General features: G+C 31.7%; 1 protein-coding gene, 1 long non-coding RNA gene and 1 other non-coding gene across 3 annotated transcripts in view; 1 reads left to right on the top strand and 2 right to left on the bottom strand.

The window, feature by feature from the left end:
- The window catches only part of LOC148276459 (myosin heavy chain 95F-like), an 84,566-nt gene that overhangs the window by 42,373 nt on the left and 28,488 nt on the right, over positions 1-13,705 (bottom strand).
- Positions 8,231-8,303, bottom strand: TRNAD-GUC (transfer RNA aspartic acid (anticodon GUC)). The gene has a single exon. It is a non-coding gene; the product is annotated as a tRNA-Asp (tRNA).
- On the top strand, positions 9,069-11,408 carry LOC148276460 (uncharacterized). Its single transcript, XR_015823727.1, has 3 exons — positions 9,069-9,241; positions 9,642-9,732; positions 10,562-11,408. It is a non-coding gene; the product is annotated as an uncharacterized LOC148276460 (long non-coding RNA).

Here is a 13,705-nt window from a genome sequence, read left to right as displayed (position 1 = left end):
TCAAACAAATTATCTACTAATAAAGTCGTATTTTAAAATAATCAGTCATCAGTATACTGGAGGATAGAACGACTGATTGACGACCACGGCCTAGGTTTGAGTTCTGAACAGACAGTTGGTCTTGTTCCTGGGATATAATAAATAAATTAAGTATTGTTTAAGTGTATTTTTTTAATAGGTACAATTATAGATATACACTAGGCACCACTACAGAGTTCGTTGGCTGTGTGCGCAGACATAACCTCATCAAGTAAGGCCCCTAGAACGGATATTAATTTGTCTATTCGAGACCCCACTGAAACTAATGTAAAAAATATTTGTAAAAAAAATAGTCCTGTCTTAGTAAGTTTTATATCTTGATAAATCAAAATGCACAATTTATTTCAAGCACTTCGAGATTTTATCAAAAGGTGCGGGGAAGAGAGAACCAACAATTTATTCAGGCTTAATACTAGACGCATAAAGACCCATATAGTCGGCGCGTTCCATCCTCACTGTGGCTGCTACGCATCCATTAAAAATTGGAAAATTGAAAAGTACTTAGGTGCCTAGTAAATAGATGCTTACAATATTAAAAATAAATTTTACAACAATTCTTATACACGGTGTTTAAGGGCCAGGGGTGGTATTCCAAACGCTCTCGCGGCCGTATTTTTTTATTTAGCAGCTATAATTATCTTTTATATATATTACAAAACAAATAACAAATAAGCCAATTACAGGTTTTCACAAGTAGCATCACAGCGAGTTAAAAAAGATTCTCTAACATAAAATGAATAGTAATTAAATGTAAATTCAAAAGAAAAGAAAAAATACTACGAATTATTTCGAAAGCAAACGCCGTACGTCATTAAGATTATTTAAAATAAATCTATGTTAAATGATTTATTTATTACATTAAAATTATTAAAAGTTCGCCATAAATATGAATTTTGCCTATAATTAGATGACTTGGAAGGAACATTGATAGAAAGTTTGCATAGTAGTTCAGGACAGTCAATTGAACCAGAGGCAATTTTAAGTAAATAAATTATATCCGTTATTTCCCGACGTTTTTGCAGAGGCAATAGGTGATGTTTTTTACAAACAACAAACAAACAAACCATCACGCCGTTTCCCCGTAAGGGTAGGCAGAGAGGATAGAACGCCACAACACTCTATCTTTGCATACAGATCTCGCTTCCTCTACATTCATACGTCTTCTCATGCACGCGCGCCGATTATTCCGACTTTTGACATGTCCATCTTTAAGTATTTGTTGGAATTGGTCATGCCATGTCTTTCTCGGTCTTCCTCTATTTCTGCATCCATCAACATTCGCATTGTAAATATTCTTAGCCGTTCTCTCGCTGTCCATTCGTTCTACATGTCCAAACCAGCGCAGAGCTCCTTTCTTGATTTTGTCGATAATGCTTGTCTCAGCCTTACATAATGTACGGATCTCAACATTTGTCCATCTATCGTACATAGTTTTACCACACATTCGCCTGAGAGATCGCATTTCGACAGCATTCAGCCTACTTTCATCCCTGTTTTTCCAAGTCCATACTTCGCTCCCATACATCAGGGACTCCGTTGTGAACTGCCAATTTTGCCTCTTGTGACAAGCATTTATTTGCCAAGGTCGATTTATATGAATATACTGGTTTATATATTATCTCGCGTATTTACATAGTTTTCTCATGCCACGAGAGCGGTTCAGAATAGCACTCCAGACCGCAAAACTTCAGAGAAACATTCCTCGTGGTGAACTTAAGAAATCGTTTTTTTTTTTTCAAAAACTACTTTTATTTGACGAAAAAATTCATTCACTTAAAATGGAGAAAATCCTTTAGGTTTCGGACTAACATCCTAACCATAAACCTCTTTCCCTCCCCTACCTAACCCCTTCCCTAATCCGCGTCCGGAGCGTATCGTTTCGTTGGTCAAAAATAATTTTAATCCATATTTCTTTTTTGAATAAAAAATGCAATTTTCCAAAAATTTGTTTGTTCCTGAAAAACTGTGTATACAGGTGTTTTTTAAACAGTGTCACATCCGAAACCACAATGATCAGTGTGAGCAAGAAGACATATTGGCACATTAAAATATTTTTTTAGAACGAATAATTTTAAAAAAAATAAAATATCAAAAAAGCAAATGGTTGCTTACTTCTGCAGGGGTGAAACGAGAAGAGGGAAGAGGGGAGTCTGATACTTCGCCGCGCTCCCCTCACTTCTCCCCTGCAGAAGTAAGCAACCATTTGTTTTTTTTAATATTTCATTTTTCAAATTTTTCTTTGTTCTAAATATTTTTTTAATGTGCTAATATGTCTTCCTGCCCATAACTATCATCGTGGTTTCGGATGTGACAGGGTTTAAAGAACACCCTGTAAAAACACATAACTGATTGAAATTGTAAATTTGATAATTTCAGTACATCTAAATACACCTACTTAATAACTACTAAAAGTGTAGACATTATTATGCATAGTGCATAGTAATATTGAGCAGATAACATAGGCTAATCACAAAGCATTTAGCAGTAGCACCAGTTAGTATTAAGCAATCGGGAAAGCTATGAAGACTAAAGACTTGACAGAAAGCTCACAAAGTGGAAATCAGGGTTTTTTTTTATTCTGAAGGTCTAATAAAAGGATGCTGTTTTCACGTTAGCGAAACGAAAAACATTTAAATCAGTCATTTAAATCACTTATAGGCACTTTATGAATTCACAACATTGTATCGTATCGAAATCCAGAAGAAATAAATTACTGTGCCTTGATGGATTATAACTACCGTCAACTCCACATAATAGTCTTATTCTGAGTAACGACCGTGATGCGGGTAACGGGATAAGCCATTAGACTTCTCGGGTACAGAATGACCAACGGATAACGGCGGATTACCGATAACTGGATTGTTACAGAAGCCTAGCGGATCTGAACAAAACTACAACTCTTTGGTATCGGAAATAATTCACTGCAATCTCAATTAGTTTTTCTTTGATACGCTCTACAAGAATAGATAGCGAACTTGATTTGACAATGTAACTACAGCGCATAAAGACTTCTCGTGTTTCTTTTACGCTGCGCTGCATTGAACCATAACAGTATTTACAAAGTCCTTCTCTTTCGACCCTTCCAACTACATATTTATGGTAATTTTTAATGGCTTATGAATTATTCAAGTCGATACATCGGAAGCCTAATTTCATTTAATCACTAAGTTATACGTTATACCTTAAGCACTCTTTACATTGTAAAAAAAATGCCTTTCCAACTGTTATTCCAAAATTCTAGACGATATTTTATTTCTTTTTTTCGTGTTTTAATTTTTAACCATTTTCAGAGAGGAAAGTACGTGTTTCGGATACCATTTTGTTTTCATGTCGTTAATCATTTCATCAAATATTCATTTGATTCTAAAAATTCGAACACCCATCGCAATGGAAAAATAAAAAACGGCTCGAACCCGATGCAAAATGGCGGCCACAGCTCTAACCGACAGTGGTTAACAGTGCCACTCGAATAATGGTTTAAGAGTTATCACGCTATCCGAAATTAAGACATTATACAAAATATGGGTACCTTCCTCTGTGTTATGTGCCTAAGTTACCAATCACCATAAAAAGCGAAAATTGGAATGCGTGAAACTTCGTTACAAATTTCAACGTTTTGCAGTGCAAAACCATTGAGATATAATATATGGAGATAAAACTCGATACAAATCCGAGTTAAAAAGTCGTCCCTTGAGGAAAGGGATTGACCAGCGGAGATAGCAAGTATCGTCACGTCGACTTTGACAAGCAAAACAAGTAGTACAGTCAAAAGCACGGACTGTTTACATCGGTCTACTGTAAGTTGTATTTAGTATGTCGCTTCCTTTCGCATACGCGTCACCTTTGTTTATCGTTTCGCTTTACGCCTGACTAACTGAGCAAGACGGAGACAGGAGATAACTCACGAATTGTGTTTTGACATTAAAATAGCTATTTTAAACAATTATTGATTAAGATAAGAACATTACTTGCCGGTGAAAGGTTATACCATCGCTTTTCAAGATCGATTTGTGCAGTATCTTAGCGTACATATAGGCATTTTAGTAATTTCGTAGCTGGCGAACTAGCTTCGAAAAGTAGCTGGCGAACGCTCGCAAAGGACTCAAGTCCGTTCTATCAAACATGGACCAATTGGCCGCAGGTTGAGGGAACATATTTCGAACGCTTATGTTTACTCTAGTTATATACCCTTATGTGCAAAACCAGGAAAAACATTAATTTATTTGTAGGTGTGTATGCGAGACGAAATAATTTTTATCCATAAATAATTTTACTTTTTATCTCTAAAGATATCAATTTAATTTAAAGAGTTGATATACCTTAAATTACATTTAAAATACAAATAAACACGTTTAATTGGACGATTTTTGGCATACATTTCCGGATGCATACCCCGGAACAACATAAAAAAGAATGATAAAGACCAAGGATAATTAAGAGGGTGGCCATTGGACCGGAGTATTTGGCTGGTAAATTAATCGGTATCGAACAGTTTAATGAACACAATTTTACGGAACACCACTACCTGTAATTAGACCCACCGAATCAATGACGCAATTGCTAGATTTATTAAACTAATCTTGGTAACTAAACGGATTTTCAAATGGATGTCACAACCAACGAATTATTGATATTTTGTCTAGGTATCTTGGGAATACGTTATTTTCGTTGTGCGTACTATTATTTAGGTGTCAGACCATGGCCGCTTCTGTACGTTACAAAACCATCACTATAATATCACAAACTGTTTATTATAAATATTGCTTATGATGCGGGAGCCAGAAGCAGGACGCGATGCAAAGTCTTAAAAAAAACAGGCAAACATGGTTAAAAGGCACTTGGGAAGAATTATTCCAAGTAGATACTAGTAAAAACCAGCAGTTCGAGAAGTCATCATCTGGGCCCCGATTACAATGGGAAGATAACAATCGGGAATCGGGCTGTGGTCCCGTGGCCAGTATCGTGGACTCACGGATCAAAGGTCTGAGGTTCGCACCCCCCTTTTTCACAACTTGATTCCCATTTCCTCCACTTTATTTCCTCAACTCCAACTTTCTTACAGTCCTCATGTTGTCTCTTCTAATATAATATTTAATATTTTCTTTTTATTGTGTAACATGTTCTTTCATTATATTCGTGAAAAACTTTAACTGGATGTATGTTCTGTTTTTAAAATTTTGTTGTTTTTCCATAATAAAAATTAAATTAAAATCCCTGTTGTATTTGTTAATCTTAATGACTCTCGAGGGGGTAAAATCCAGTCTTTAGTCTACTAACATTTGGACAAACTTAAATATTGTTATAAAACCAACAGGTCCAAGAAGAAGTTTGAAAATTGGAAAATTGTTTTCAGGCGTTGCCTAGTATGTGAAATAATTCAGTCTAATGAATCTCTTCACAACAATAAAGGTTTCAGCTATTTAACTTCACTAAAATCAACAAATGGATGAATTTGAGAAATATGGATGTTCAAACATAGGCAAAATGGTTAATGTTACACAGTGTGTAAAGTGGCAACTTAAACCAGCCAACGACAGGTCATAAGCCCTGTAAATGCCTAGACTACCATATTCCCTACTTTAAGGTATTCTCCATCCCTGTGGTAATTTGTTAATTTTAATTAAAATAAAACAAAATAAAAAAAAATATTGCATCTGTAACTAAATTTGTATTATTTATAAATATTTTTTTATTGAAATTCTTTATTGTTTAGTTCTTATTCTTTATTATTTGTACATTGTTTTTCTGGATGGTTATTCTATTGTATCACATGTTAATACGGTTTGATTTATTTTACTATGTATTTTTTATTTTTGTTAATTATTGTGGCTTAACACGGGCACAGCCTAAAAAGCCACAAGTTCACGAATCTGTAAACAAATATATAATTTTAAATGAACGAATAAATAATTTATTATTATATTTTCAAATAGTGAGTTCTTTACAACTCGTCGAAAATGGCATCCAAAATTTAAATATTTTAGTAAATCATAAGAACGCAAATGTTATACAGAAAACACGATTTTACTTTAGGCAAATGAAAATAACTTTGTTAATTTCAATTGTAATAGGAGCCCAGATTAGGGGTGCAAAATGGAGCTTTTACAAAATGTCGAGAATGAGGAGTTCAGAGATTTTTTTGATTTGTAAATAGTCTATTAAACTAAGCCAATTTGAAAAATTATAATTATAAATCGTAATATCAGCGCTACGATTTTTCTGCCGATTGGTACGTTGACGGTAAGTAAACTGGATATCTTTCACAGCTCTCTTATCACTGGTTGATTCATGTGAACTAGCGACGTCGTTCAAAGTAGTGTGTTTTTATTTTTTAAAATTCGTGCATTTTGAAGAAACTTTGCCGTACAATTTAACGCTCTAACCGCGCGCGAGAAAACTTTTATTGTATCCAATTTCCCGTAGGGCTGAAGTTCCTCGTTGCCCACCTAGCTGGAAATAATTACACAAATAATACAGATACTTATAAATTCAATTGATATTTTCCCTTTCTATCTTGTGGACTGATTTTCCATTTTGAAAGAGTCAATATTCCACAAATTTGTTGCATCGAATGAAACGTGTCAGAAAGTAGAAACATGTAATTGCCAGAAGAAAATAAATCATCGTAGATCTCCACCACGTACAAGATCTATTTCACGCTTAGATTATGCGGCGAGACGATTTCACTGGATGCTGCAGACTGTAGACAGTGTAGACTACGGTCGAGAGAAGGTAAGGAGAGTCATCGGTATCCACTTTAGCTGTTCTAGAGTGCTGACTGCTACGAATAGCGTTTTCACTTACCGTTAGTGAACCGCTGACCGAGATTTGAGTCCCTTCGATACACAAACTATATAAATAAACGACTGGCGGGATTACTGTTTATCCAGCGAGCTCAACTCGTTATCAGATAGTGGGGTCATTTGCTGAGCGTTTTGTTACTGGTTTTTTCCTCAATCCTAACTAATCTAACTAATTTACAGTCCTTTACATGACGAATAGATTAGATTCGTTAGATCTTTTTATTTTACCTTTTTTACATAACATTAATTGAATATTTTTTTCATTGTGTATTTTTATGTTTTTTTCATTGTGAATTTTTGTATTATTTAATTTAGCACTCAATTTTATTTGGTATATTATTTATTACTCCTAGTTCTTACTACAGTGTATAGTGAGTTTATAGAAACCGTATCTCAATTATTATTTCAATTATGTTGTTATATAAGGTGTAAAAAATTATAATAATCTTCCCAATGAACTAAAAACTATAAAAAATAATACATCAATAAATAAATGTAAAGTAAATCTAAAGAAATTTTTTGAACACGTGTAAAAACTACATTAAATTTTAATTAGTATGAATGTATTATTGTTTTATGATTTTTCTTTACATTTTCTATGTTTTTTTTTTCATATGTACTCGTATTTAAAATTATATAAACTCTTATAAATAAACAACTACAACAGTGTAAGTCAAGAGTTAGTCTCTTTTTTTGGAGAGTTACAGTGATAACATTTACTAGATGTGTAAAAGTAGATATGTATAGAATTTTTAAAAAACATGTACCTTTTATGAAATTTATTGATAAAAAAATTAAAAAATAATAGATTTACGAGTATATATCCTTTTTCTATTGATTTCAATGATACAATTATTCTGTTTTTTTTTTTCAATACTACCATATTTTACTATTATACTTTTTTTTGTTGGTTTCAATGATACTGTATTTTTTATATTTGCTTATGTATGAATCTTGTATAATTTGTAATTTACATTTATATAATATTTATGTCTGAATATATTTTTTAAATTGTATTCTTTTGAATTTTATTATTTATTACATATACCCTTTTTTCTGGATTTTCATTATATTGCATCACATGTCATTATATTTGAATCTAATTCATTTTACTATGTATTTTATATTGTTATTTATTTTGGCTTGACACGGGCATAGCTTAAAAAATCTTAATAAGTTCACTTATATTTAAATTAGTGTAATTTTGAATGAATAAATAAATATCATAATCATTCATCATTCCCTTTCCGCATCTAATGATGCATAGGGCACTGCATTGGTACACCGTTACATGAAGGTAAGATGATCAGTCTTACGCATCAGGTACCAGTCCAGAGACTTTGAAATATTCTAGTGTAAAAACACCCTTTTGAATAAATATTTCATGTCAACCACGTCGGGAATCGAACCCGAGACCTCTTGCGTGACAGGCAAACGCGCTGACCACTATACCACGAGGCCGCAAATAGTATATTGTTGAATCAGGTTGTGGTCCCGTGACTAGTGTCTCGGACTCACGGCTCAAAGGTCCGCTTCGAATACTACTCTACCCCAACTTATTTTCATTTTCTAATGGCGAGTTATTTACAATTCGTTGAAAATAGCCCTCAAAATTAAACATTTGGGTAAATCATAAGAACGCAAATATCTCTTTAAAAAAATATATATTGGCGAGCATATGGCCAAATCACAATTTCATCCTACTAACCAATAAAAGAAAGGTGTTATTTATATAATTCAAGTTTCAAAACGTATTAATAAAAGACGTAAAGATGTACAAAAATATAAAGAGCGGTATTTGCATATAACTTACCTTAAATCAATACAAGTATTTAATGGGAAATGGGAATAAAGAGGAAAGAAGAATAGATTAAGGAAGACAAAAATGTTTCTTCAGACGTGATTTTAACAGATATAGGTACTGTAGAAACCAGGGGCGAATGCTCCTTATAATAAATTATTTGCAGCTTACCATATTTTTTTGACATCGAAAGTAGTGTTTTATGTTAAGCTATGGTTTCCTAAGACAGCGGTACCGTCACAAAGCGGCCGTCACGGGACGGTGGATGACGTCATTAAAACGTTGACTATGTAAATCAATGGCGCTGGTTTCCTAGAGAGCGTTGACCGTGAACGTAACGTCGAAGCAACGGTGCCGCCATTTGCAGGACGGCCGTCACAGCGGTGCGAACTGTTTTCGAACGGTTTTTCTCGCGAAGCGGTGACCGTTTAGCTGTCAAAATGAGTGCAAACGTGGTGCGGAATGTTGAAAATGACGAAATATTGATTAATTTTGTAAAAATCATGACGATTTATGTAATGGAAGGGCAAAGACTATTAAAAAGTCGAGTTGAAACAAAGTTCGTGAAGAAATATCGGGACAACGCTTGAAATATCAGGTATGTACTAAAATGTAAATAACAATAGAATCATATAAAAATAACAGAGCAAATGTTTATAAACTACAAGAAAAAAGCTAAGCATCTATCATAATGTTATTTTTCTAATTCAAAACATTTATTATAACATTGTTTATACGTAATAGATTCCAAGGAATCCTAACCTATTTATTGTGTCTGCAGATAATTGGTTGAATTCTATATTAAAATTTCGTAAGGTATCCAAAGTAAAATGCTTGTATTGGATTCAATTATCCTTTTATTTTTTTTATTTACAAAGGTGTAAAATGTGACGCATTTTGTCTTGTAAGGACATTATCAAACTTTTTATTAGGTTACCTTACCAAATCCTAACCTATTTTGAAGTTGACATTTTATGAAATAACACACAACATTTCAGATTAAAAGTCACATGGGTGTGATTTAAAATAAGGAGTTCTCCATGAATATTAAAGAGCCAAGAAAAATGCCTGGAACATAATCTTAACAGAGTTAGTTTGATGAATTTTAAATAAAATATGCCCTTTGAACATGAAATGAATACAACAAATTTGTCGATGGATACAAATAAGTATACCAATGTAATTCTTGTATAAACATTACTATAATATTTTTTCTGCATTAATTATTACATTTATTTATTCTAGAAAGCTACAAACACCAAAGAGTAGTCACCAATATAAACAATTTTTGTTACAACTGAGAGGGAAAACATTTTTGAGAAGGGAATACTGAATTTGCGTCGTAGGTGAATTGGTTCAGGCGAATAAATCTCACCCAAATGATAAAAGTTTCAGCTCTTTTACTTCACAAAAGAAAACAGATGGAAGAGTTGAGGAAATGTGATGTTAAAACATAGGCAGAATGGAGAATGTTACAATGTGTAAAATGCCTACTTAAACCAGCCTATGACAGAGCATAAGCCCTGTAAGTGCCTAGACTTCCATATTCCCTTCTCGAAAATGTTTTCCCTCTCTGTTGCAACAAATTTAGATCTAGATAACTCCCTAGGGAGGAAATCCAGCCTGTCTGCAAACATTTGGACATACTCAAAACATTGTTTTTAATGAGTAAACTTATGGCACACAAAAACGATTAAATGTAGACATACTTGGGACTTATTAATACATTTGTTCCAGGATTCTTATCACCGAATTCAATTAAATAATATGGTATGTAAATGAGCTCCCATTTATATTTGAGACAAGTTCAAACTAGTTTTATAGTAACTCCATAAACACCAGTAATAAGTTCTTATTTACATACATAAGGTAGGTTGCAATAACTTTCCTGTATATTCATTGTGAATTTTATTTTCAGAATAAGTACATACTACAAAATTATTTTCACCCAAGTGCAGATCAAGATACGAGTAGTGAGAGGGTAGATACTCTCCCGATAGTACTACTAGATTTGCTGTGCGAGTCGAACTCAAATGTTTGCCAGCAGAAATTACTAGGCTCCCGAGCGATTTCTTCACTGCCTCAACATGCAAGGACAAGGGGACATTCGTCAACAACCTACGACTCAGACTCGCAGACATCAGACAAACACCAGGCATCCACCACAGTCCAAAGAAAACCTTTATCCACAAAGAACTTCTCAACACGAGCCACGTATTTATATTTACTGACTGCCACAGAAGACCATTCCAGAACGCCATACAATGTAGAACAGACGGGAGACAAGACTTTCTGAAATCTACCTTCACCCACAGCAGTACTTACTTCGGACTCACCAGATCCACCTCCAGGAAGGCAGACACTCCCCTGAAATGAACACTTCCCAGAATAATACTGATCATAAACAAAAATGTACTAATAAATATGAGCAAACTATTTTTACCTGGATGCAAATTATGTTTTAAATACCTCTTATGAATGTACACATTATTGTAATTCCATTTTGTATTATAATTTTATATGTATTCTTCTCCGTTTTTTAGATCATGAGAAATGTAGTTTATACTCACATAATATATTTTCTATTACATAATATTTATGTAAATTTAGGATTATAATGAAAAATCCTCAAGTATGCTATACTAAAATGATTTCGTGTTTAGCATTAGGTCTTATACTCATATATATACATATAACTCATAAAATATTAGTTCTTTATACAAATATGAACCAAACTTTTCTTCTTTAAATATCTCTTTGTAAAAAGAGATATTTAAAGAAAAAAGACAATAAATTTAAGTTAATTTAAAAAAACATCTTAAAAAAATAATAACATATTATGGTAAAAAAAGCAATATATTATTTTTAAATGCTATTCTAAAAGTAATTCAAATAAGTTTAAAAATATAAAACCAGCAGTGAAAAAAGAAAGAATAAAAGTCTTTCAAGTGAAATGTAAAAGAGCATCAGAAATTCAAATATATTAAAAAAATATTTTGTACTTTCTCCAGCCTGTCAATATAAGTCATGTATTGTGGATTCCAAATTATGGATGCAAATTCTAGGTGAGTACTTACATAGCTATAATAGAGTAATAATGAATTGATTACAATGTCTGCTTTGTAATGACAAATGTATTCTTTATGTTTGTTGTTACTATGTAAAATACTATATTATATTTTGACAGACTAATAAAATGAATTTAATTATGATTCAAAGAGGTTGGACATATACTTGTATGATAGGGAGCAGATGATATTCCTAAAGAGTTAAAAGTTATACAATACTGTGTTGTGGGGTACATAAATTATTAATTAAACGCTGAAGACATTTTGGTTTCGAACTTACAGTTTGTAGTTATGTATATTATTACATATGAAAGTTATAAGTATCTATTATGGTGTCTGTAAGAAGTAAGTGTATAATAATTGAAATTTTTCAGAAGTAATCTGTACAGTTTATATATAGTAAGCAATATTAAGTTCTGATGTTACAGTATAAATTGTTACTACAATTATTACAAGTTTATATATGTATATTAAAGAAAACGTAAAGTAAAGTGAATTCTGGTTCTTTTGTTTTACAAAGAGATATTTAAAGAAGAAAAGTTTGGTTCATATTTGTAGAAAAGTACAAATATTATATGAGTTACATATAATATATGCGTATAAGACCTAATGCTAAGTAATCTCACGAAATGTAAGAAAGCATCAGAAATTCAAATGTTTTAAAAAATATGTTGTACTTTCTCCAGCCTGTCAATATAAGTAATGTATTGTGGTTTGTAAGTTATGAATGCAAATTCTAGGTGAGTACTTACATAGCTATAATAGAGTAATAATGAATTAATAACAATGTCTGCTTTGTAATGACAAATGTATTCTTTATGTTTGTTGTTACTATGTAAAATACTATATTATATTTTGACAGACTAATAAAATGAATTTAATTATGATTCAAAGAGGTTGGACATATACTTGTATGATATGGAGCAGATGATATTCCTAAAGAATTAAAAGATATACAATACTGTGTTGTGAGGTACATAAATTATTAGTTAAACGCTGAAGACATTTTGGTTTCGAACTTACAGTTTGTAGTTTATTTATTTATTTTATTTTATTAAATATTTGGGTAAATCATAAGAACGCAAATATTTCTTTTTTAAAAAAAATAAAAAATAAGTATTGAAAACAACAATTTTTTAACATAAAAAGACCAATTAAGTTTTCATAAATTAAAAAGATATAAACATTAAATGTGACAAAAAAATAAAAAATAGATAAGAATTTTAAGTGAGAAAAGAATAATTAGTTATGTATATTATTACTTATGAAAGTTATAAGTATATATTATGGTGTCTGTAAGAAGTAAGTGTATAATGATTGTAATTTTTCAGAAGAAATCTGTAGAGTTTATATATAGTAAGCAATATTAAGTTCTGATATTCCAGTATAAATTGTTACTATAATATTTACAAGTTCATAAATGAATATTAAAGAAAACATAAAGTAAAGTGAATTCTGGTTCTTTTGTTTTACAAAGAGATATTTAAAGAAGAAAAGTTTGGTTCATATTTGTATAAAAGTACAAATATTATATGAGTTACATATATATGGGTATAAGACCTAATGCTAAACAAGAAATCGTTTTAGTATCGTTATCGTTTGAGAATTTTTCATTATGATCTTAAATTTACATAAATATTATGCAATAGAGAATATATTATGTGAGTATAAACTCCATTTCTCATGATTTACAAAAAGGAGAAGAATACATATAAAATTATAATACAAAATGGAATAACAATAATGTTTATATTCATAAGAGGTATTAAAAACATAATTTACATAAAATTTTGCATACTATAAAACTATGTAATAGTACTTAATGTTTCCTAAATAAAAGAAAAAAATATTTCTTCCTCTTATTTCTGTTTACAGGATATCATGATTTGTTCACCAAAACACTAGAAATTGGCCCTGTGAAGGAATAGAACGCACCAAGATCAGTTACAAATAAAAATGTAGTTATTGCATATATTATTTTTATTTAATCAAAA

The sequence above is a fragment of the Micrasema longulum genome, unplaced genomic scaffold (assembly GCF_059751315.1).
Source record: "Micrasema longulum isolate JH-2025_06_02 unplaced genomic scaffold, ASM5975131v1 h1tg001215l, whole genome shotgun sequence".
Taxonomy (NCBI): Eukaryota; Metazoa; Arthropoda; class Insecta; order Trichoptera; family Brachycentridae; genus Micrasema; species Micrasema longulum.
Note: the sequence above shows the minus strand (reverse complement) of the source record. Positions and strands in the feature narration are given on the sequence as shown.